This window comes from Pseudophryne corroboree, chromosome 6 (assembly GCF_028390025.1).
Source record: "Pseudophryne corroboree isolate aPseCor3 chromosome 6, aPseCor3.hap2, whole genome shotgun sequence".
NCBI classification, from domain to species: Eukaryota; Metazoa; Chordata; class Amphibia; order Anura; family Myobatrachidae; genus Pseudophryne; species Pseudophryne corroboree.
The window spans coordinates 798,732,196-798,758,028 of record NC_086449.1 but is presented as its reverse complement, the minus strand read 5'-3'; the positions used below and the strand labels follow the sequence as shown (position 1 = coordinate 798,758,028).

The 25,833-nt window shown below is 45.0% G+C and overlaps 1 protein-coding gene across 4 annotated transcripts in view; it reads left to right on the top strand.

Moving 5' to 3' along the window:
- Window positions 1–25,833, top strand: part of PRR5 (proline rich 5) — a 172,822-nt gene that overhangs the window by 18,908 nt on the left and 128,081 nt on the right. Inside the window, exon 1 of one of the 4 annotated variants that reach the window (XM_063928907.1) lies at window positions 4,343–4,412. The exons of the other annotated variants lie outside the window; for them this stretch is intronic. The gene's annotated coding sequence lies outside the window, so the exon portion shown is untranslated. Of the gene's footprint in view, window positions 1–4,342; window positions 4,413–25,833 lie in introns of those variants that run through there. 4 annotated transcript variants of the gene reach the window in all.

The following is a 25,833-nucleotide window of genomic DNA, read 5'->3' as shown; positions in this document are numbered from 1 at the left end:
GAAGCATGACCACAAGCTGCCGTGAGTAACACTACTGAGTATGACTATGGTGATCAATTTATCACTGATGTGACAGCCTGCGAGGCTGCTTTTACCTCCCGGGGGCTCCCTCACAGTTACCGCACAGAGGTACAGAACAGGTTAGGTACCCTTACTTAGGGGTCTATTCATGAAGCAGTGAAAAGGGTGGAGAAGTGAGCCAGTGGAGAAGTTGTCCATGGCAACCAATCAGCATTGAAGTAACATTTATAATTTGCATACTATACAATTGTACAGAGAAGTTGCCCATGGCAACCAATCAGCATTGAAGTAACATGTATAATTTGCATACTATACAATTGTACGGAGCAGCTGATTGGTTGCCATGGGTAACTTCTCCACAGACTCACTTCTCCACACTTTTCACTGCTTCATGAATAGACCCCTTAGTGTTACAGTAGTGAAAGCACTTAGGTGGAGGATCGACGGGCCAGTGTAAGCCGGTGTGGTATAATATATCTACAATGTCTAGATAGTCAATAGGTCGACAACATATCGTCAACAGGTACAAAAGGTTGACATGGTTAAAAGGTGACACAACAATGGCCGACACAGAAGTGGCCGACATAAGTTTTTGTGTTTGTTTTTTTTAATGCCAAATCTTGTATATTCACTGGTGCATCTATAATGGGTGCAGTATGTGCGGCGGGGCCCACACCGCACAACCTGCACCCATTATTTTTCATACTTACCCTTCGGAGTCCCGCGGCGCTGCAGCAGCGCTGCCGAAATCACTGGTAAAATGGTGCGGCGCCATTTTCCCAGTGTTTCGCCCATATGCAGTAGAAAAATCACTGGGAAAATGGCTGCCGCACCATTTTGCCAGAGATCTGCGCATGCGCTTTAGACTCTGGTACAGCTGCCAGCTAGAGAGGAGGGGGCTGCACACAGGCCTCCTCCTCTATAGAAACGCATCTGTGTATATTCCATGTTATATGACCACCATTAGTTCAAACGTGTACTTTTTCCTCCCGGAAAAAAGGTCAATTACTCAATTCAATTTATCAAAGTGTTAGCGCCGGAGAAATCAGAGATTTCATTTCTCCTGTCATAGCCCGTTTACCGGGGTCCCAGGCGTTTTATCAGGTGGCAAAAAGCAAAGCAGAATTACCCATCATCCTTTGTGTTATTTACAGCACTACCTGTTGTCTGCACACAGGACAGGCAGTCATCCTATGGGCTGCACCTACGGTATATTCATGAGGCAATTAATATTCATGAGCTCTAACAAATATGCATGAGGCACTCTTCCTGCTAATTTCACAGGCTGCATCCCTAAGAATACTGATGAAGGCAGCAACATGTGTTGAAGTGGCAGGTGCACCTTTAGGTGAAGTTCAGGAGAGTAAAGAGAATATTTTAAGTTTCATATGTGCATCTCTCTGGTTCTGCAGCAAATAAATAAGAAATAAACTGATTTTAACATTATAAAAAAAGTGAGTGGATGCGATGATCTGCAGAGCCTGGTGTGGGGGTGTGCATTATTATCCCCCACTGTGAGCTTCCTGCAGTCCTCCTCGCAGTGATGAGCTGTCTGGTTTTCAAGTGGAAACTTTTTAAACCGCCGCGTTAAGGTTCAGCAGGTTCTTGATTCACTACTGTAGTTTAATGTTCGGCGAGGAACGGGCGCCCACGTGCTGGAAGCTAGCCCTGCTGTGACGAATCGGCCTCAGGTAGCACACAGGCCCCGCAATGTCATGAAATACTCACTGTCGCCTTGTAAACCACTATTGATGTGATATGCTTAGGGGCTGTGCACCAGCGACGTTACTGCAGCTCTTGGATGGAATGTTTTAACCACACACCACAACCAGGTGCATGGAAACTAGAATACAGAATATGTGCTGCATTTAATGTGAGTGGATATTATGGGTCTTGTGGTTGTTTATAGAAGAGGGTCACTGATTATAAAGAAAAACACATTTTCGCCTCTGCCTAGTACTCCTGTTTCCCATAGAAGATCCCAAAATGGCTGCAAGCAGTAATGGTATTGGGTCGTACGTCCCTGCATGTCAGCTCTTACGGCAGTGCAGATCATTATGGATGGAGCACTATGGGCTGTGGCCTGCAGGAGGGTGGTGGGACCGTAGAGAGCAGGGCCGGATTATAGGAGGGGCGACAGGGGCAGTCTCCCCAGTGGCCTCCACACATTAGGGAGCTCCACACCCTGTCCTCAAGACTTGGCCACTGCTATTTGCCAGGTGAGCCCGTGCCATTACTGGCTCCTAACCCACACACTGGTGAGGTCACTGCTCCTTGGACCCTGACGGATCCACCGAAGTGACGGTATGGAGGACAGCATGGTCTCACTACAGGAGCAGCACTGCTGAGGGCAGCACATTGGGAACAGCAGGGGGCCTAGCAGCAGAGACAAAGCGGCACTGCAGAGAGCAGTGCAATGGGAACAGCAGGGCGCCTAGTAGCAGAGACAGAGCGGCACTGCAGAGAGCAGTGCAATGGGAACAGCAGGGAGCCTAGTAGCAGAGACAGAGCAGCACTGCAGAGGGCAGTGCAATGGGAACAGCAGGGAGACTAGCAGCGGAGACAGAGCAGCACTGCAGAGGGCAGTGCAATGGGATCAGCAGGGGGCCTAGTAGCAGAGACAGAGCAGCACTGCAGAGGGCAGTGCAATGGGAACAGCAGGGAGCCTAGCAGCGGAGACAGAGCAGCACTGCAGAGAGCAGTGCAGTGGGAACAGCAGGGGGCCTAGTAGCAGAGACAGAGAGGCACTGCAGAGGGCAGTGCAATGGGAACAGCAGGGGGCCTAGTAGCAGAGACAGAGAGGCACTGCAGAGGGCAGTGCAATGGGAACAGCAGGGGGCCTAGTAGCAGAGACAGAGAGGCACTGCAGAGGGCAGTGCAATGGAAACAGCAGGGGGCCTAGTAGCAGAAACTGAGTGGCACTGCAGAGGGCAGTGCAATGGGAACAGCAGGGGGCCTAGAAGGGGAGACAGAGCGGCACTGAAGAGAGCAGTGCAATGGGAACAGCAGGGGGCCTAGCAGCGGAGACAGAGCGGCACTGCAGAGGACAGTGCAATGGGAACAGCAGGGGGCCTAGCAGCGGAGACAGTGCGGCACTGCAGAGGGCAGTGCAATGGGAGCAGCAGGGGTCCTGCCAGGTGGGCGGGACAGACTGTGGATGCTGGAGGTGAGACATGCTGCTCTTCCCCCCCCCCACCCCTCCCCCAGGTGTAGATGGGGACCCCCACACGTTTGTTGCCCCCACAGACCTTAATCCGGCCCTGGTAGACACACAGCTGTTCCTGGCAAGAACTAAAAAGTGATGAGCGTATCCTAGCTTATTGATGGGCAACAGGTGGTCCTGGGGCACCATTCTGCCCCTGGGGCCTTCACCCTGTAGCCACAGATCCTTCTTGCTTTTTTTGTGTCATATTTGTTTGTTATAGCATGTAACGCTTGTTTATAATGCATTGCTGCTATTTTATTACATACTAGTTACCAGCCCGTGAAAATGACAGAACAACATCACTGTAATGTCAGTAATGAACTGCGCCATCGGGAACCATCGAGTGGGCGCCGGTGCACAAAATACTTGAATTCCCCCAATAGAGGGTAGAAGTAGCGTTAGCCTTTTATTATATAGGATAGGTGTCTCTTTCATTGGTTTAATATATTATATTAATGTATTACTGAGATTAATAATAGTAACGTGTGGCCCTTGTCATGGCTAGAGGCCCCCTAAGTGTATATGTGAGATATACAAGATCTGTATCAGTGTTGAACTGGCTGAAATTAAAATACGATAAACTACTTGCTTTTGTTTCCTGTTTTTTGCATTTTAATCGTATTGTTATCACATTTTTATTGGCTTTAGGCAAATGTGATAACAGTCTGATTACTGCACAATGAGCTTAGGACCTAATTCAGACCGATCACTGCAGTGGCAGCGATCGCGGTCTGAAGCCGTTCGGGGAGTGCGCACGCACACCCCGTGAGGCCCAGTGAGATGCCTGTCAATCAGGCAGAGGCGGTAGCGGGGCGGGAGGGGGCGTGCCAACGACGCTAGAACGCCGTTGGTGGGCCACAGTCCGGACAATGCAGGCATGTCCGGACCGTTGCGGGGGCGGGCCGTGGCGGCTGCATGACGTCACACGCAGCCACTGTGACCCGGAACGCGGCGGTAGCCTCCTGCCAGTGCAGCTAGGCTGCGCCGGTAAGAAGCTACTTGGCGGGTGCGAAAGCTGGAAATGAGGAAAAATACATTACCAAAAAAAGTTACAATATTATCTTTTTTAGCTTATGATTATTACATTAACATTACAGGAAAAGGTTACAAAAACCCACTTCTGTTCAAAATGACACCTTCAAACCGATAATTACAGAAACCATGAGGTGAAAAAATAAAATCAGAGGTAAGATTTTGATACATATGAAAATTGTTGCAGTTCAGGTAATTTTTATGGTTCCAGAATTGTTCTGTGTTATTACAAACGTGGGCAAAATAATGCGATAAAAATACGATAAAACATATGATACATCTGACGGAAGAAAAAAAAGTTATTAAAACACATACAACGCAAAAACAGCTTTGATACATATGCCCTTATGTATGATAAATACCACCTATAGGTCATCGCTTCCAGTGCTCAAGTGGTGTTTGGGTGGGGGGTGGCATTGCAGTACTTAGGGGTCTATTTACTAAGCCTTGGACTGAGATAAAGTACCAGCCAATCAGTGTCTAACTGCCATGTCACAGGCTGGGTTTGAAAAATGTCAGCGATGAGCTGATTGGCTGGTACTTTACCTCTCTCCTCCAAAGCTTAGTACATAGCCCCCCTAAAATACTGCTCAGTTTTTCCTCATGTTTGGCTCAGCTTAATCATAAGGCTGTGGAGACATCAAATCATTACTCCATGTGTGTTCAAGGCTTGTTTTAAATTGGAAAAACGTTTCTCCGCCCAAATGTGTCTGGAAGCTGTGAAATGTGTCACATTAAAAGTATAGGATGAGGCCTGCTGGTATATTTAATAAGTGGCCTTCTGCTCAGTGCCCACTAATATGCGCCCTGGCTAAATGTTTATCATATTTCAGCTATTTTGCTCTGTAAAATGTTTTTTTTATTTGATGCAATGCTGCCCAAAGCGCGGCTTGCCCACTTTGTACCATTGCTCCGTCACACACGCTGTGTTCTTGCGCCACAAACGCGCGCTGGCAGAAATCCTGTATTGCCTGCTTTAAAAATGTTATGTTTTTAAGCAGATCTCCAATGAAACATGCATAGAGCTATACTAGCTGTACCGTATCATGGGCATAGAGTACTGACGTGTTCAGAGACTCTCAGAGACGTTCCGCTCACATCTCTTCATAATTCATAACATTACGCACAGAAAATGTAACACTGAAAGCCTGATGGAGAATAGAGGCTCGTACAGCAACACAGCAACTCGTGTCTCTTACCTTCCTGATGGATGAAGAAAGCAGAGGTTACATTTGCAAGCAGTGAAATGGAAAATATTTCTCTGAGCGCACAACGACAGCAGGAGGATGTAGATTGTCGACGTTTCCCGCACATTTGTAAACACAAATGCCGTTGGGTCGCTTTTAAGGGTATTTGTTGGCGTATTTAATTTACTGAGCAAATGAGGAGAAGAGGAAAGAAGAGGAGATCTAGTTACAAGCTGATTGGTTGCTTTGGACAACGTCTTCACTTTATCTCTCTTTCGGAGGCTTGATACATCCCCCCTATCCCGTGTGGCTTACAGTTTAATTCTCTACAACACAAATGCCCACTAGAATTAATTTCCTCAGAAGCTAATTAACCTACCAGTGTGATTTTGGACTGCGTGAGCATATTGGAACCCCTGAAGGAATCACACCTAAACACGGGGAGGTCGTATCGATTTTACACAGAGAGACCCTGGTTGGAATAGAGCTTAGGGCCACAGTGCTGTAAGACAGCAATGCTAACCACTGTGTAACTTAATGCATGCCGTCCAATGTTCAGGTATGCAAAATCAGGAAGAAAATAAGACTGACGCACGATGCTCCCAAATCCTGCCTTGATCCATATAAACCTCGGCCTTATATGCCCAGAAACGCCCGCTTTTCGATGAGACCCCGACCTTCTAGAGTTCCGCGAATCGGTCCTGACCCGCCAAAATCGAGACAGTTGGGAAATTCGCCAATGTTCCAATTGTGTGAGGATCGCGGGCACATCTGTACGTTAACCTGCCAGGTTCATGAATTAAAACTGTATTCACTCTATACCGTAATTGTGTTGTTTACTACAGAGTATCCCAACACACAGGCTAATGAATATTCATTACTCATCCAACGGTGGCAGCGTCAAGCACCGGAACGTGTTCGCAGCATCTGTTTATTAACGATTCCATTCACCGTCTCAGTGGACTGGAAGAATAAAACCAGAAGAATAAGATTCCGTAGTAATAACGTAACGCCTCTTACCAGAAAGCTGTAACAAATAACTGATGTGTAATATTACTGTGGAGGTCTAACCGATGGGGTGCAGATGGGGCAGACTGTATTGCCGCACGTTCCTCTCCTGATACATGGCTCTCACGCCTTAAGGCGAGACATGTGCTGAATCCAGCTGCATCCATATACCAGCAGCACCAACCACAGAGTACAGGAGACCGCCATGTAAAGAGATGCGCAGCCACTCCTGTCCTCAGAGATCTCAGCGCTGTTTAGTAAACGCACGACAGACGCCAGACCCTGCGCAGCGATGTCCCCATTATCTTTATTGTCACTAATAACAGCCGTCTGGTTTACAGACACTTCACATTTATCTGATCTCTGACAGAAAAAGCAAGTTGTACAGTTTAGAGGAGATTATCCTCTTATCCACATTTGTTTTGCCTTCGCTGACGGCTGTAAACTACATTGTAGAAGATTCTTAAACTCGTTTTATCAGCAGCCTATTAAAAATACCTTGACGGTGGTCAGACCACTGCCCCTAACATTGTACAACATTTTTCCGTGACTGTTCATCAATAGTAGCCCTGTCTAACTGTCACTAGAGCGCACAGATAGGGAGCGGGATGTACTAAGCATCACAGTACATCCCGCTAGTTATCGTATACATACCTATCGGGTATGTACTTATTAGTATTGCAAAGGACGGCTCTCCCAATAAGAGCGATCACTGAACTTCCAGGTTTATGACTCGGGAACCATTCTGCGCATGCGTGGGTGCTGGGAGGGATTGAATCCCTCTCAGGGGGAATTGTGAAGAGAAGCCCATATGGTTCTATTGGGTTATGCCAGCTACAGGTGGCGTTAAGTTTGGTACATATGGGAATACAGCATTTTGTGCTTTAGTACATCCCTCGCAATGTATTGGTTAGCATTATTGCCTCATGGCACTGATTTAGATTCCCACCACAGCCTTAACTGTGTGGAGTTTGTATATTCTCCTCGTGCTTGTGTGGGTTTCCTCCGGGTAACCCCGGTTTACTCCCACAATCCAAAAATATACTGGCAGGTTAATTGGCTCCCAACAAAAATTAGCCCTTGCGTGTGTGGGTATGCAATAGGGAATTTAGGGGGGGATTCAATTAGCCATAGGGTTTAACCCGTGACTAATTGACGCACTGGAGGTATTCAGTTAGTGGAGAATACCCTGCTCGCGAGTGCCCGCAGTCGCCTAAACCTACCAGCTCATGGAGCTGCAAGGTAACGTCTGCGTAAAAACCACAAAATCGTGTTCACGCGTGGGAATAAAACATTGATTACGCAGACTCAGTGGGTTTCTGCATCTGAATCCTGATTTTTTTTTTGGTGCGAGACAAAGTCTATTTCATTGAATAGCCTTTCCCTGCGCTGCTGGGATTTTTGCCGGCAATTAGTTGCGGGGTAAACAACATACAGCCCTCCAGCTGCTGTGGGACTACACATGCCAGCATGCCATGCCACAGTTTTAGCATATTTGCATCTGCTTTGCTTCGCATTTTATATGATCCAAGCCACTTTGGTATTTATTTAATCCATTATACAACTATTATCTGTAATGCAGCCATTATCTATAGGCATTATTTTTCCAAATATTTCCTTTTTTTGTACATAGATGTAGAAACAAAGTGTTGTGGGGACCTGTTTGGTTATTAATTAAAACTTTCTTGAACATTGTCATGACATAATCCCAAATATCCCCCAGTCCTCTCCATCCTCCCCCATAAAGGCATTTTAATGAGTTCATTCCGTTCTATATATTTACTAAGCATGGTATTGGTGGTTTGGCTGTGTTGCCTATAGATTTCAGGTGAAAGCACAGTATACTGTGACTGAGCAGAGGAAATTGGCTACTGATTAATAAATCTGACCATTTACTGCCAAAGCACCTAGCCTGGATCTGGTAGATTATTGGAGGAATAATGGAATTCTTTTCCGGGAAGGGGGCACGGAGGTCACAAAGGCTGAAATAAAGTCTGAACTGGCTGTTTATTAACCATAGGTGCGTGGCATTAATGTTCTTAAGTGTTGGCCATCTCGCTTTTTCTTTTTTTACCCTAACTAGGATAACAAAATTCAAAATGTACTCTTAAGTACATCTGTTAGATGCTTGTGAGTTTCTGCGGCATCTCATTACGGGCTCTCTGACAGTCGCTGGCTGCCATGTTGGATTCCATTCACATATAATTTTCCGTTAGCCGTAACAAATCAAATACATCAAAGAGAGGGAGATAATCAATGTTTAAAACAATGGAGTGTGGAGTTGCAGGATACATCATACGTCAACATTCTACCCATGTCAGCATTTTCGAGGTATTGACATTTATGACATTGTGACATTGTGCAGCAGGGTCACAATGTTCCAATTCACAGTTGATGGTATTCAGGATTTGGGAGGCTGGTCTACTCTCCTGGGAGTCTGGGAGAGCTATCTGAAATTCAAAAGTCTCCTGGACATTCAAGGAGATTATTAATGTTCAGCCAGGTATGCCCTGAACAATAATCTCCTTCCTTATGCAAAACCAGCTGCAGACATGATCACACTGTTAAATTGCAAACAAGATTCCTGGTAGACTGTACACTGTAACAACAAAGAGAAATTACAACAATGACAAGCTAGGACACAGCGCCATCTACTGTTACTCCTGTATAGATTCTCAAGCAATACTCAGCCTGCAGCTGATGACATATTCACCACAAAGCTCTGGCTGCAATGTTCCAAGATATAGAAACATAGAAACATAGAATTTTACGGCAGATAAGAACCACTTGGCCCATCTAGTCTGCCCCTTTTTTATTTTATCCTTTAGGCAATCTCAACCCTTTTTTAACCTTAATTCTTTGTAAGGATATTCATATGCCTGTCCAAAGCATGTTTAAATTGCCCTACAGTCTTAGCCTCTACCACCTCTGATGGGAGGCTATTCCACTTATCCACTACCCTTTCTGTGAAGTAATTTTTCCTTAAATTTCCCCTGAACCTCCCCCCCTCCAGTCTCAATGTATGCCCTCGAGTTCTAATACTTCTTTTCCTTTGAAGAATGTTTCCCTCCTGAACTTTGTTAAGACCCTTGATATATTTGAAAGTTTCTATCATGTCCCCCCTTTCCCTTCTCTCCTCCAAACTATACATGTTAAGATCTTTTAGCCTTTCCCGGTAAGTTTTGTGATGTAGGCCATGCACCATTTTAGTTGCCCTTCTTTGTACACTCTCTAATGTATTTATATCCTTCTGGAGATAGGGTTTCCAGAACTGGACACAGTATTCCAGATGGGGCCGTACCAATGACCTATACAGTGGCATTATCACTTCTTTTTTCCTGCTACTGATTCCTCTCCCTATGCAACCAAGCATCTGACTTGCCTTTCTCATTGCTTTGTTGCATTGCTTTCCTGCCTTCAAGTCACTTGAAATGGTGACTCCTAAATCTCTTTCCTCCTCAGTAGTTTCCATTATAGTACCCTTGATACTATACTTAGCCTTTGGGTTTTTGAGACCCAAGTGCATGATTTTGCATTTTTTAGCATTAAACTGTAGTTGCCACGTTCTTGACCATTTCTCAAGCCTACCTAGGTCATTAATCATTTGTTTGACCCCTCCCGGTGTGTCTACCCTGTTGCATATCTTTGTATCATCTGCAAAAAGGCATATCTTCCCTTCAATACCATCTGCAATGTCACCAATAAAGATATTAAAGAGAACTGGACCAAGTACAGATCCCTGGGGTACTCCACTGGTAACATTTCCCTCCATAGATTGCACTCCATTAACTACGATTGTCTGTTTCCTATCCTGCAACCAGGTTCTTATCCATTTAACTGATTTATAATCCACCCCCAGGCTTTCAAGTTTATTTAGCAGTCTGCGATGTGGGACAGTGTCAAATGCCTTACTAAAGTCTAGATATGCTACATCTACAGCTCCCCCTTGATCTATTATTTTCATCACAGAGTCAAAAAAGTCAATAAGATTTGTTTGGCATAATCTCCCACCAGTAAATCCATGCTGTTTTGGATCCTGTAAGTTGTTTGATTTAAGATATTCCACTACTCTTTCTTTGAATAGTTTTTCCATTACTTTCCCTACTACTGATGTAAGGCTTACTGGTCTGTAGTTACTTGCTTCTTCCTTGCTTCCACTTCTGTGCAGTGGAACTACATTTGCTCTTTTCCAATCCTCTGGAATAGCACCTGTATTTAGTGACTGGTTAAATAATTCTGTTAAAGGTGTAACCAGCACATCTTTTAGCTCTTTGAGTATCCTTGGGTGTATCCCATCTGGTCCCATTGATTTATCCACTTTTAGTTTTGAAAGTTCTGTTAGGACCTTCTCCTCTGTAAATGTATTTTCATCTACCTTATTTTTATGAATGTCCTTGCAACTTAACTGTGGCCCCATCCCTTCTTCTGTAGTAAATACTGAGCAAAAATAATTATTTAGGTGATCTGCTATTGCCTTGTCTCCCTCCACCAAATGCCCACTCTCTGTCTTAAGTCTTATTATTCCTCCATTTGATTTTCTCCTTTCACTTATATACTTAAAAAAAGTTTTGTTCCCTTTATCTACTGACTGGGCCATTTTCTCCTCAGCTTCTGCCTTTGCACGTCTGATCACTTTCTTAGCATCCTTCTGTCTGTCCAGATACACCTCTTTGTCGTTATTATTTTGAGTCTGTTTGTATTTCCTAAAAGCCATCTTTTTTGCTTTCACACTAGTTGATACTTCTTTTGTGAACCACACTGGCTTCCTTTTCCTGGTGCTTTTCCTAACCATTTTGATACAAAGGTCTGTTGCCCTTAGTATTGCACTCTTCAGTTTTTCCCACCTCTCCTGCACTCCTTCCAAGTTCCTCCAGTCCGCCTGTCAAAGTCAGAAAAATATCTCTATGCACACTACCATATTTGCACCTCACACAGGTCCGTGCTGCGCATGCGTACGCTCTCCCGTACGTGCGCATACTCACAGTCGCGGGCACCCGCAGGCACACGGTATGCGTATTTACGGTAGAGTTTATGTGATCGTAGCGTGCGACTCAATCGTTACATATTTTCACTATATAATGTATTTTGTAGATCATGGTCCCTTTGATAGATTCTGAAAGTTTGGTTAATGTAGAATGTTCATGAACAGAGAAGTCCCTCTTTGTTTGATACGAAGGGACAGACAGGAGTAATACAGTGGTGTTTAGTACCCATCGGAAGAGTATTTAATTAGCAATATTCCGGTGTTGGTTTGAAGCAGATTAATCGCTCGTGCGAATAGTTATGGACATAAGAAGTTTATGAACATTTACTGTATTTGCACTTACTTATCCATGCGGCGGGAAACCCAGTTTCCCTCCCACCTGAGCTGTTGGAAATAGTCACAGCCCACCTGTATGAATCAACCTATGACCTTTTGTTATAATGCGAGGAGGAATTCCTGTGTCCAATGAACAATGAGATTGTAGGGACCATTGAATTGTGTTGTGTGTGGGGCATAAATAGACAAGCCGATCACATCCAGCTCTCACTCTTCAACGGTTATCATTGCTGAAAATCGGGAGCTGGATGTCCAGAGGCGCATGCGATCGTTTCCCCTTGTGCGTAAGTGTTTCTCCGCAACCATATTGTTCTTACTGTTATTGTGGGCCATTTCTCTCTCTCTCTCTTCTCCTCTTTCTCTCTTATTTTTCCCTTAAAACGTAATTGTATTGTATTGTATTTCCTGTGTAGTTATCTGGTTAGGTAGTCTATGTTATATTGTAGTGTATGATTTGTATTTGTATTAATTCTTTTGCAAGTATATCATTCATAATATATATATTAGGCGTTGGACCCTGAGCACGGTATCTGTGTATTTCTTATAGTGTTAAGTATTCTCAGAGCGTCGGTGACGCTCAAACAGCTTTTGAGTTAATAAGGTTATACTGTGTTGCATTTACACTCTATCATTACACTAAGGTTTTACTGCACAATACACTGTTTATGGTTTAGATACAAAGGTTTAACATTGTTAGCGTCAGCGCCGCTGGTGATCTCCTCGTGGTCCCGAGCGTCCGCTACGCTATAGCGAATCATTACGTTAGTCAGCAGCCAATAGCGTGCCTGCCTGTGATCTCTTGGCCGTGAGCGAACGTGACGCTTGAGCGTCTCGACTACGGCTAAGCGATTGCTACGCAACGTGCGTACCCTTACGGTACTCCATACGTAAATAGCGTACAGTGTTCTTAGACCTCATAAAGGGTTTTATATAAGATAAATATTCAGCTTTATCAATTGGCGGCTCGCCCGTCCTTCACATATCTGCACTAGGTAATTTCAGCAGACATTATCCAGCAGCAAAGGGCGGGAGGTCATATTCCTCGTAGTGCTGTTTGGATAAGCGTCTGCTTCGCTTAGTAAAGGGTGCTGAAGGAATCCGGGACCGGAGGTAAGAACAAAACGATAGTGTCTTTTTAAAACTGTTTATTTTTCTGTCTTGCGTACACACGCACGCATATCTGCATTTCTTTTCATTCGTGTATTTTCATATATCACTCTCCTGTTTGCCTTTGTATAATTGATAAACGTACTAAGAGAGATTTGCCGCTATTTCATAGTTAAAGAGTAAAGGTAATACAGTTAAGGTATAGAAATACACACAGCTCTACCTAAAGGTAAAAGGAGAGATTGGTGTGGTGTGCGGCAGATGATCGAGGATCATCTACATTGATAAAACGTGTTAGTTGTGTTACGGTGGACAAAGACTGGTGTACACGTGTCTCTAACAAAGGGAGACTCGCGTGCGCAAAGGCAGACGCACGCAGCGTAAATTACGCAACGGAGCGTCTGGGTAATGCAAGTATTAACCCGTGCAAGTTGTACCCTGTTTTGAACTTTCCTCAGGAGTGTGATCAAGAGGACGAATCGGCAACAATTTCAGCGCTCTCTCTAGCAGCCACCATAGCAGAGACCACAGTAGGCACAGCTCCACCCCCGAGATTAGTAACAAAGGCCCCTAGCGGAGGGATAGGTGAGGTCGTATCAACGGGTAAGTACGGCACCATACACTATGCTGAAACTATTTCACCACAGCCTGTAGAATCTACACAGAATGAGGTTGTTAGAGTTAATCCTGTTAAGGTAATAGTAGTTCCAAATGGGAAAACAGACACTTCAGGAGTCACTCCTGTTAGGAACATTGCCATGTATAGCCCATTTTCCCGAATGGAATTAAGGACCATAGTGTCTGAATTCCCTGACCCTAGAAAAGACTTAGTTGCCAGCCAAAAATACATCAGAGACCTAGGTAACACGTTAGAGCCCAACAACAAAGACTGGCAGATATTGCTGAGAGCATGTTTACCCTCCAATGTTGACGCAACTCAATTTTTAGCTGACTGTGGATTAGATCAGGATGTACCTCTTACAGAAGTGTACAACAAAGACAATGTAAAAAGAATAAGCTTACAGTTAAAAGAGTATTTCCCAGCGGTAGTTAAATGGAACAAGATATTCTCCATTAAACAAAAGGAGTCAGAAACAGCTACAGAGTATTTTCACAGAGCATTATTAGAGATGGCAAAATACACAGGCATAGAGGACATTAAAACAAACATAAACCATCGAGAAGTAGCAGTATCGGTACTGATGGATGGTTTAAAAGAGTCATTAAAGACTAGGGTACAGACCACACAACCATGTTGGCGAGGTCTGTCTGTGGCTACTTTGAGAGAGGCTGCTATTGATCACGATAGGAACATCACCAGACACAGGGAACAACAAGGTGATAAGTTAATGGCAGTAAGTATACAGGCCTTGACCACAAAACAGCCTGTGTTAATATCACCAAACCCTGTGGGTAAGTCAAATGTGGTAACATGTTATTTTTGTCACAAACAGGGACACTTTGCACGAGACTGTAGATCGAGAAATATACAAAAATCTTATCAACCCCCTAGACAACGACACGATACACGACATTGGGATCAGGGTCCGCAGAAACGGAGTTATGAGCCACATGCAGGGGAAACAAAAAGATATCCCCCGAACAGAGACTGGCAAGCCTCTGGTAGCTCCCAATTAACTCCATCACAAGTAGTTGCTGCCAGCGGGATTCAGGGAGGTCACCATACCCAATAGGGGTGTGGCCATACCTGTAATCTGCAGCCAGTAAAATTGATTGCAAGCCTTGGAAGTGAACCCGAAGTTGCAATTAATGTAGCTGGTAAATCATTAAACTTTCTTGTAGATACGGGGGCGGCCAAATCAGTGATAAATTCGACAGTGGGCATGAGAACCACTGGTAGGACAATTCCAGCCATGGGAGTGACAGGAGTAGTCCAGCATTACCCTGTTAGCAAACCAGCCGAGATTACAATAGGGCCTTTACATACCAAGCATTCCTTTTTGCTGGCTGCATCGGCACCGACTAATCTCCTGGGAAGAGACTTACTGTGTAAAATGGGGTGCGTCATTTATTGTACTCCTGAAGGTGTATTCTTGGACATACCTGAGAATCACGCTCAGGAAGTACGAGACATGTTAGACTCCCCATCAAAATTAATGTCACATACCATTATGACAAATAGGACTCCATCCCAAGTAGAGGAAATGACATCCCAGATACCAGAGTCACTTTGGACTAAAGATGGACAGGACACTGGATTAATGGCAAACGTAGCTCCGGTAGTTGTACAAGTAAAAGATGGTAGGATAGCTCCAAAAATCCCACAGTACCCTCTGAAGCCAGAGGTGGAGTTAGGAGTTTACCCAGTAATGGAGCGCTTGCTACAACAGGGCATTCTGGTAAGAACGTCCAGCACTGCCAATAGTCCCATCTTCCCTGTGAAAAAGAGTGGGGGGAGGGGTTACCGGCTAGTGCAGGATCTAAGGGGGATTAACAAAATAGTTGAGAGTAAGTTCCCCGTAGTGCCAAATCCAGCTGTCATCCTAATGCAAATCCCTCCCACTGCGAAATTTTTCACTGTTATTGACCTCTGCTCCGCTTTCTTTTCGGTACCTCTGCACCCTGACAGCCAATATTTGTTTGCATTTACATACAGAGGAGTCCAATACACATGGACTCGATTACCACAAGGATTCATAGATAGTCCAAGTATATTTTCCCAGGCTTTGCATGATTGTTTACAGTCTTTCCAACCAGAGAGTGGATCAGTATTAATAGAGTACGTGGATGATCTACTACTGTGTTCTGATTCATTGGAAGCATCCCTGAAGGATACGAAACAGCTCCTGTTTCATCTTTCAGACACAGGACACAAGGTTTCCAAAGACAAGTTGCAATTATGCCAAACTAAGGTAAAATATTTGGGACACTGTCTAACACAAGGACTGAGACACCTGACCACTGATAGAATTCAAGCAATTAGAGACATGACTCTGCCACAAACCCAGCAACAGATCAGAACGTTTTTAGGAATGTGTGGGTATTGCCGTAACTGGATCCCAGGGTTTTCCATTCTAGCGTTACCCTTGCAGGAGATGGTCTCCTCAAACAAACCTGATCGGATTTCGCATACAGACGAGTCTGAGACAGCATTTGAGAGACTTAAACAGTGCCTAACGCAGGCACCAGCATTAGGTATGCCAGACTATGGGAAACCCTTTGAACTATACGGAACAGAAAGTGCTGGTTGCGCGGCAGGTGTACTAACCCAAAAGCACGGTGATGCCAGCAGGCCAGTAGCCTATTACAGCGCTCAGCTAGACACGGTAGCGCGATCCCTCCCCACATGCTTGCGAAGCGTTGCTGCGATAGCATTGCTAGTAACGAAAAGCGAAGATGTCGTGCTAGGTCACAACCTCACAATTCATACACCACATGCAGTGTCAGCCTTGCTGAATTCTGCCCAAACCAGGCACGTCTCATCAGCGCGGTTTACAAGATGGGAATTGGCACTAATGGCCCCCGTAAACATCACCATAAGGAGATGCAGTGCATTAAATCCTGCAACATATCTCCCAGGTGTGCCTGGACAGGCACAAAGGGTGGAGGATGAGAGTGGTGGGGAAGGAGGATTTAATACAAAGGAAGACACACATGATTGTATGGAATATTTGACCCAAAATTTTACCGCAAGGCCTGACATCAGTGACAACCCACTGGAAGATGTAGAACTTACGTTCTACACAGACGGTAGTTGTCATAGACAGTCAGACTCGGGAGACTTGTGTACTGGATACGCAGTCGTAGATGACCAATGCACCATAGAAGCGGAACCGCTAGGCCCACCTCACTCAGCCCAGGTTGCTGAACTGGTCGCCCTAACCAGAGCATGTGAATTGGCTAAGGGCAAATCAGCCAATATCTACACCGACTCTAGATACGCATTCGGGGTAGTCCATGATTTCGGAGCCCTATGGCGCCTCAGAAATTTCATGACGGCAGCTGGTACACCGGTAGCGCATGCAGCTCACATAAAAAGGCTTCTAACAGCGATACAGGAACCCGACAGAGTGGCTGTTATCAAATGTAAAGCACACACATATAGCCAAGACCCAGTATCACTTGGTAACAGCCGAGCAGACGAAGCTGCTAAGTTAGCAGCTGCTACCCCCAGACAGACAGACACCACACAACTGATGGTATTTAATACCATCAACACACAGAAGTTGTGTGAGATGCAAAATTTGTGTTCCACACAGGAAAAGGCAGTCTGGAAGGCAAAAGGATATGGCCAGGAGTCCTCAGGACTCTGGACGGATGGACACGGTAAACCAGTGGCCCCCAGAGCATACCTTCCATGTTTAGCTGAGGCAGCTCACGGGCTGACTCATCTGGGCAAGGAAGGGATGTGCAAGTTGGTAAGAGCATATTGGTGTGCCCCAGGATTTTCATCTCATGCGAGTAAAAGAGCAATGTCATGCCTTAACTGTTTGAGAAAGAACATCGGAAAGGCAATACCTACAGAACCATCTCATATCCCACCTGCCGGCGGCCCTTTCCAGGTAATACAGATTGACTTTATTCAATTACCCCCGTGTCGAAATTTGAAATATGTACTTGTTTGTATAGATGTTTTCTCAAATTGGGTCGAAGCATTTCCGGCGGCCACAAATACCGCTATGTTTACTGCTAAGAAAATTGTGCAGGAATTTGTATGTAGATATGGTATCCCTAGAATAATTGAAAGTGATAGGGGTACCCATTTTACAGGTGATGTCTTTCAAGGAATGTGTAAGTTGATGGGAATTGATAGCAAGCTGCACACTCCATACCGTCCACAGGCGAGTGCGAAAGTGGAAAGAGTGAACAGCACTATTAAAAATAAACTGAGTAAAGTGATGGCAGAGACAGGATTGACATGGCCAGAAGCTTTACCCATTGTACTGTACAGCATCAGAACCACTCCCAGGTCCCCTCTTAATCTGTCTCCCTTTGAAATCTTGTTTGGTCGACAACCGCATGTTATGATTAACCCTCAGGATGATTTGAAGTGTAACAATGAAGTGACTGTAAAATACTTGATTAACATGAGTAAACAGTTAAGGAATCAAAATGATAATCTGAAGTTAGTGATTCCTGATTTACCAGATAGTAATTGTCATGACATTGAACCTGGGGATTATGTAATGATACGGAATTTTCTACGCTCAGGTTGCCTTATTGACAGATGGGAAGGACCATACCAGGTCTTATTGACTAGCACTACAGCATTGAAGGTTGCTGAGAGAGAGACTTGGGTTCATTCGTCCCACTGTAAGAAGGTTGCTGATCCAGAGAGGTCTCGTGATAAGGAACAGACGGTAGAGGTTGTATCACTGGAGTGTCTGTTCCAGGAGGATTGAGGCGGCACCTGAGCATTGAAAATCACAAGACCAAAAACAGTTGTCGATCCCCTGTTCCCTTTTATTGTTTTTCTCCAACTTCCCATCCCCTCTCCCTCAAATTATTTTTTTCCCCCTTCTCATTCTTCTCCGTTTCCTCCTACAAGATGGACTTGCCCCAAGAGACTGTGATCCGGATTTTCCTGTTGACCATGATGTTGACCAGAGCAGTCTGTTCCGGCGAGAGTACCATGGAGGTCGAGAGAGGTTCTGGAATGGGTTCTGATGACAGAGATGGAGGCGTAGTTTTCCAAGAACAACATAATCAACAAGCAAAGGCGAGTATCAGAAAACGATCCGATAGCATTGACCATAGAAGGAATTGTGAAGGATTGTTAGCTGAAGAAAACTGTATCTGTAGGCTCTGTGACAACGTAGTGGAGGATGGGTGCATTAAGAAATGCCAATCCAGTTTTAATATCCATATGGACCGGCATCCATTGAGTGACTATCACTCCTTAGTGGGTAGTGTGTTAAATAAAACAGATTGTTGGGTATGCTCTCAAGTACCTCAAGGTCATAGCAAATCAGGGCTAGTACCATTTCCTTTAACGTTAGGGGAGGTACTTGAGTTAAGTGGTGGGAGACCGGTGGACAGGAGGTTTAATATCTCCAGCCCTCCTAGTTTGAAGCTCCACCAATACCATGTGGATAGGTCCCTATTATGTTTTAACATCTCCAATCCCCGAAAGCCGGGAAATTGGGAAGTGTCATGGAGTAACCAAACCATGACCTTTTCGCATAGAGCAGATAGAATGCCTACAGATACAGAGCTTATACGCCACATAGCCAGTAGAGGAAAATCTTTCCGATATAGGTATACCTTAGGAAATAGGATTACGAGAGTTGGAGAGGTATCACCAGGATACTGTGCACATATCGTACAACCTGATACGTGTACTAAACAGATGGAAGAATTAGGGTTAGGAGATTTCACATGGAAGGTGTGTAATATGGTTATGTCCTACTCTGTCCCATATGTTCTCCCCGATGATGCATATTTCATATGCGGGAGAAAGGCGTATAAGTGGCTTGCCCCAAACTCTGAAGGATTGTGTTATATTGGAAAAGTACTGCCTGAAGTAATGACTGTATCACATGACAAAATGAAAGACATACACCGTGTTGCCCAAACTCCTTATACTCACACCCATTACGAGCACGTAGTTAAACGGCACCTGATAGAAAGAACAGAGCATCCGGCCTCTGACATGATCCATGAATCCACCGGGATTCAGTTTCTAATCGCGTTAGACATCACTCGCACCGCCAGAGGAGTGTTGAATTATAAATACATATCTGCGCTTGCAAATTTGTTAGATAATATCACTGAAATGTATGATGACACGTTTAGGTATACTGGAAGAGAACTTCAAGCTTATAAAACAGAACTGGTACAGCATAGAATGGTTCTTAATTACCTCACAGCAGTGACAGGCGGATATTGTGTCACACTGGCAACACAATACGGCGTGAAATGTTGCACATATATTACGAATAGCACCGAGGATCCGGTCGAGGTCATAGACCAAAAGATGGACGATATTCTCCAACTGAAGTGGGAATTTCGCAGGAGACACAATCTCACTCTTGCTGCTGTAGGTAATGAGCTGACTGGTTGGGTGTCATGGTTGAACCCACGAAATTGGTTCTCTGGTTTAGGAGACTGGGCTCAAGGAGTCATAATGGATGTTGGGAAGTTTCTTCTATGTATCTTAGGTGTTGTCATATCAATTGGTTTGATATTTAGATGCGGTCAGGCTTTAATGAAGTGCAATCGTCGTACTAGGGTAATGAGTCTGAGGAGTGAGGAAACTGTAATTCCAATGGACTTGATTTATGACCCAACGGTAGAAACAATGATGTGATGAAAATGTGATTTCTAGTATTTCTACGGTCCGTTTCTTTCACCTGTTTTTCCGTTTCCTCCAAGGTAAAAAGACCCACTTGGACGAGGAATTTGATGAGCCGATATACAGACAACAGATGGATTAAAGAAGAAGTTTTGACAACCTGATACACAGATTTTTGATGAACTTTGCCATAGATCCCCAGTTTCCCTAGAAATTTTAAAATTACGCTAGCCCAACACTTTTGTAAATCTATGGACATTGACAAAGCTTTTGCTCGCACCTTATGGGCAAAAGCACAAAGAAGACTGCATTCAACAGACACCAAACAAGACCTCAATCGACGAATGTACATTTACCTGACATAGAATACCACCGCATTTACCGTAATTATGTCTTTTCTTCATTTCTACAACCCTCAGGTAATGACACACATAGTCGATAGGGAATACAGGCACAGATATCAGCAATCACATATCTCCCCCATTCATGTATCATCAACTAAAATGTGCTCCCCCATTTTGTTACAACCAAAGCCGAAAAGAGCTCGGTAAAGTTTGACAGCCCATCCACAGACCCGTACAACGGGATAAGAAGGAATTCAAATGTTTACTTCGCAAATGCCTCGAAGCTTGATGTACAACACGTACGGCACGATGATACATGACCCCCCCCAAACATGGATTCATAAACACATGCTTCTACTATCTCACTAGGTCATACCCTCTTCACACCTTCTCCACTCTCCTCCCTTACCCAACCATGGAAATGTATTAACCCCTGACATATATTTTTCTCTTTTTGAAATGTTTTAGAAGGTGGCAGTTATTGTTGACTGCCAAAGGGTGGACTGTCAAAGTCAGAAAAATATCTCTATGCACACTACCATATTTGCACCTCACACAGGTCCGTGCTGCGCATGCGTACGCTCTCCCGTACGTGCGCATACTCACAGTCGCGGGCACCCGCAGGCGCACGGTATGCGTATTTACGGTAGAGTTTATGTGATCGTAGCGTGCGACTCAATCGTTACATATTTTCACTATATAATGTATTTTGTAGATCATGGTCCCTTTGATAGATTCTGAAAGTTTGGTTAATGTAGAATGTTCATGAACAGAGAAGTCCCTCTTTGTTTGATACGAAGGGACAGACAGGAGTAATACAGTGGTGTTTAGTACCCATCGGAAGAGTATTTAATTAGCAATATTCCGGTGTTGGTTTGAAGCAGATTAATCGCTCGTGCGAATAGTTATGGACATAAGAAGTTTATGAACATTTACTGTATTTGCACTTACTTATCCATGCGGCGGGAAACCCAGTTTCCCTCCCACCTGAGCTGTTGGAAATAGTCACAGCCCACCTGTATGAATCAACCTATGACCTTTTGTTATAATGCGAGGAGGAATTCCTGTGTCCAATGAACAATGAGATTGTAGGGACCATTGAATTGTGTTGTGTGTGGGGCATAAATAGACAAGCCGATCACATCCAGCTCTCACTCTTCAACGGTTATCATTGCTGAAAATCGGGAGCTGGATGTCCAGAGGCGCATGCGATCGTTTCCCCTTGTGCGTAAGTGTTTCTCCGCAACCATATTGTTCTTACTGTTATTGTGGGCCATTTCTCTCTCTCTCTCTTCTCCTCTTTCTCTCTTATTTTTCCCTTAAAACGTAATTGTATTGTATTGTATTTCCTGTGTAGTTATCTGGTTAGGTAGTCTATGTTATATTGTAGTGTATGATTTGTATTTGTATTAATTCTTTTGCAAGTATATCATTCATAATATATATATTAGGCGTTGGACCCTGAGCACGGTATCTGTGTATTTCTTATAGTGTTAAGTATTCTCAGAGCGTCGGTGACGCTCAAACAGCTTTTGAGTTAATAAGGTTATACTGTGTTGCATTTACACTCTATCATTACACTAAGGTTTTACTGCACAATACACTGTTTATGGTTTAGATACAAAGGTTTAACATTGTTAGCGTCAGCGCCGCTGGTGATCTCCTCGTGGTCCCGAGCGTCCGCTACGCTATAGCGAATCATTACGTTAGTCAGCAGCCAATAGCGTGCCTGCCTGTGATCTCTTGGCCGTGAGCGAACGTGACGCTTGAGCGTCTCGACTACGGCTAAGCGTTTGCTACGCAACGTGCGTACCCTTACGGTACTCCATACGTAAATAGCGTACAGTGTTCTTAGACCTCATAAAGGGTTTTATATAAGATAAATATTCAGCTTTATCAGCCAATGAGTCACTTAAACATCTCCCCATTTTTGCAAAGTCAGCATTTCTAAAATCCAACACCTTTGTTTTTGTGTGGCAGGAGTTGGATCCTGTCTTTATACTAAACCATACTGCTTGATGATCACTGGATCCCAGGTGCTCACCCACATATATATCAGATATCCTATCACCATTTGTAAGAATTAGATATAAACAAATATAATATTGTACTATAGCAGTTAATGGACACATACATAGATGTAATGGTAATAGTCTGCAACATGCAAGCACTGACAAGTTCCTGTGAGCCTGCCCGATGTTTTAAAGGGCCAATCATTTAAAAGGCAAAACCAACCTTTTAAATGATTGCCCTTTTAAAACATTGATCAGACTTGCTGGGAACTCACCGATGTCTGCAAGTCGCTGGCTATAACATTTACCTTTAACATATTTTCTCTAACGTCCTAGTGGATGCTGGGAACTCCGTAAGGACCATGGGGAATAGCGGGCTCCGAAGGAGGCTGGGCACTCTAGAAAGATCTTAGACTACCTGGTGTGCACTGGCTCCTCCCACTATGACCCTCCTCCAAGCCTCAGTTAGATTTCGTGCCCGGCCGAGGTTGGATGCACACTAGGGGCTCTCCTGAGCTCTTAGAAAGTTATAGTCTTAGAATTTGTTATTTTCAGTGAGACCTGCTGGCAACAGGCTCACTGCAGCGAGGGACTAAGGGGAGAAGAAGCGAACTCGCCTGCTTGCAGCCGGATTGGGCTTCTTAGGCTACTGGACACCATTAGCTCCAGAGGGATCGACCGCAGGCCCAGCCTTGATGTTCGGTCCCGGAGCCGCGCCGCCGTCCCCCTTACAGAGCCAGAAGCAAGAAGATGGTCCGGAAAATCGGCGGCATGAAGACTCTGTCTTCACCAAGGTAGCGCACAGCACTGCAGCTGTGCGCCATTGCTCCTCTCACACACTTCACACTCCGGTCACTGAGGGTGCAGGGCGCTGGGGGGGGCGCCCTGAGGCAGCAATAAAAACACCTTGGCTGGCTAAAATACCTCAATATATGGCCCCAGGGGCTATATATGAGGTAAATACCCCTGCCAGAATTCCATAAAAAACGGGAGAATAGGCCGCGAAAAAGGGGCGGAGCCTATCTCCTCAGCACACTGGCGCCATTTTTCCCTCACAGCTCGGCTGGAGGGAAGCTCCCTGGCTCTTCCCTGCAATTCTACAGTACAGTAAGAGGGAAAAGAGAGGGGGGGCATTAAAATTGGCACTGTATACAGTATATTATATAAAAGCTATTAGGGACATAACTCAGTTAGTCCCTGTATATATATAGCGCTCTGGTGTGTGCTGGCATACTCTTACTCTGTCCCCCCAAAGGGCTTTTGTGGGTCCTGTCCTCGTTTAGAGCATTCCCTGTGTGTCTGCGGTGTGTCGGTACGGCTGTGTCGACATGTTGAATGAGGAGGCTTATATGGTGACAGAACAGAGGCCGATATATGTGATGTCGCCCCCTGTGGGGCCGACACCAGAGTGGATGGATAGGTGAAAGGTATTAACCGACAATGTCAACTCCTTACATAAAAGGGTGGATGACGTAACAGCTGTGGGACAGCCGGCTTCGCAGCCCGCGCTTACCCAGGCGTCTCAAAGGCCATCAGGGGCTCAAAAACGCCCGCTCTCTCAGATGGCAGACACAGATGTCGACACGGAGTCTGACTCCAGTGTCGACAAGGTGGAGACATATACACAATCCACTAGGAACATCCGTGACGTGATCCCGGCAATAAAAAATGTGTTATACATTTCTGACTTTAACCCAAGCACCTCTAAAAATGGGTTTTAGGTTTGGGGAGAAAAAACAGGCAGTGTTTTGTTCCCCCATCAGATGAATAAATGAAGTGTGTGAAAGCGTGGGTTTCCCCGTTAAGAAACTGGTAATTTATAAAAAGTTACTGATGGCGTACCCTTTCCCGCCAGGTGGATAAGTTACGCTGGGAGATATCCCCTAGGGTGGATAAGGCGCTCACACGTTTGTCAAAAAAGGTGGCACTGCCGTCTTAGGATACGGCCACTTTAATAGGTACCTGTTGATAAAAAACAGGAGGCTATCCTGAAGTCTGTATTTACACACTCAGGTACTAGACTGAGACCTGCAGATAGTGCTGCTGCAGCGTGGTCGGTGACCCTGTCAAACAGGGATACTAGTTGGAAAACATAAAAACATATTAAAGACGTCGTCTTATATATGGGGGATGCACAGAGGGATATTTTGCCGGCTGGCATCCAAAATAAATGTAATGTCCATTCTGTCAGGAGGGTATTAGAGACCTGTCACTGGACAGGTGATGCTGACTTAAAAAGCGCATAGAGAGCCTTATAAGGGTGAGGAATTATTTGGGGATGGTCTCTGGGACCTCGTATCCACAGCAACTGCTGGGAAGAAATAATTTTACCTCAGGTTTCCTCACAGACAAAGGTACAATCCTTTCGGCTTCAGAAAAGCAAGCGGGTCAAATGGCGCTTCCTTTCTGTACAGAGACAAGGGTAGAGGGAAAAAAGCTGCACCAGTCAGCCTGTTCCCAGAATCAAGATTCTTCCCCCGCCTCCTGTGAGGCCACACCATGACGCGGGTGCTCCACAGGTGTAGCCAGGTACGGTGGGGGGCCGTCTCAAAAAATTTCAGCAATTAGTGGGCTCGCTCACAGGTGGATCCCTGTTTCTTTCAAGTAGTATTTCAGGGGTACAAGCTGGAATTCGAGATGTCTCCCCCCAGCCGTTTCCTAAAATATGCCTTGCTGACAACTCCCTCAGGCAGGGAGGCTGTGCTAGAGGCAATTAATAAGCGGTATTCCCAGCAGGTAATACTCAAGGTGCCCCTACTTCAACAAGGACGGGGTTACTATTCCACACGGGTTGGGGTACCGAAACCGCATGGTTCGGTGTGACCCATTTTATATTTAAAATCCTTGAACACAAAAATTCAAGTTCAAGATGGAATCGCTCAGGGCTGTTATTCCAAGCCTGGACGAGGGGGATTACATGGTATCCTGGGACATCAAGGATGCTTACCTGCATGTCCCCATTTACCATCCTCGCCAGGAGTACCTCAGATTTGTGGTACAGGATTACCATTACCAAGTCCAGACACTGCCGTTTGGACTGTACATGGCACCGAGGGTGTTTTATCAAGGTAATGGCCGAAATGTTGATACTCCTTCAAAAAAGGGGAGTTGTAATTATCCCGTACTTGGACAATCTCGTTATAAGGGCGAGGTCCAAGGAGCAGTTGGTAGTCGGGGTAGCACTATTTTGGAAAGTGCTACAACAGCATGGTTGGATTCTAAACAGTCCAAAGTCACAGCTGGTTCCTATGACACGTCTACTGTTCCTGGGGATGGTTCTGGACATAAACCAGAAATAGTGTTTCTCCCGGAGGAGAAAGCCAAGGAGTTGTCATCTCTAGT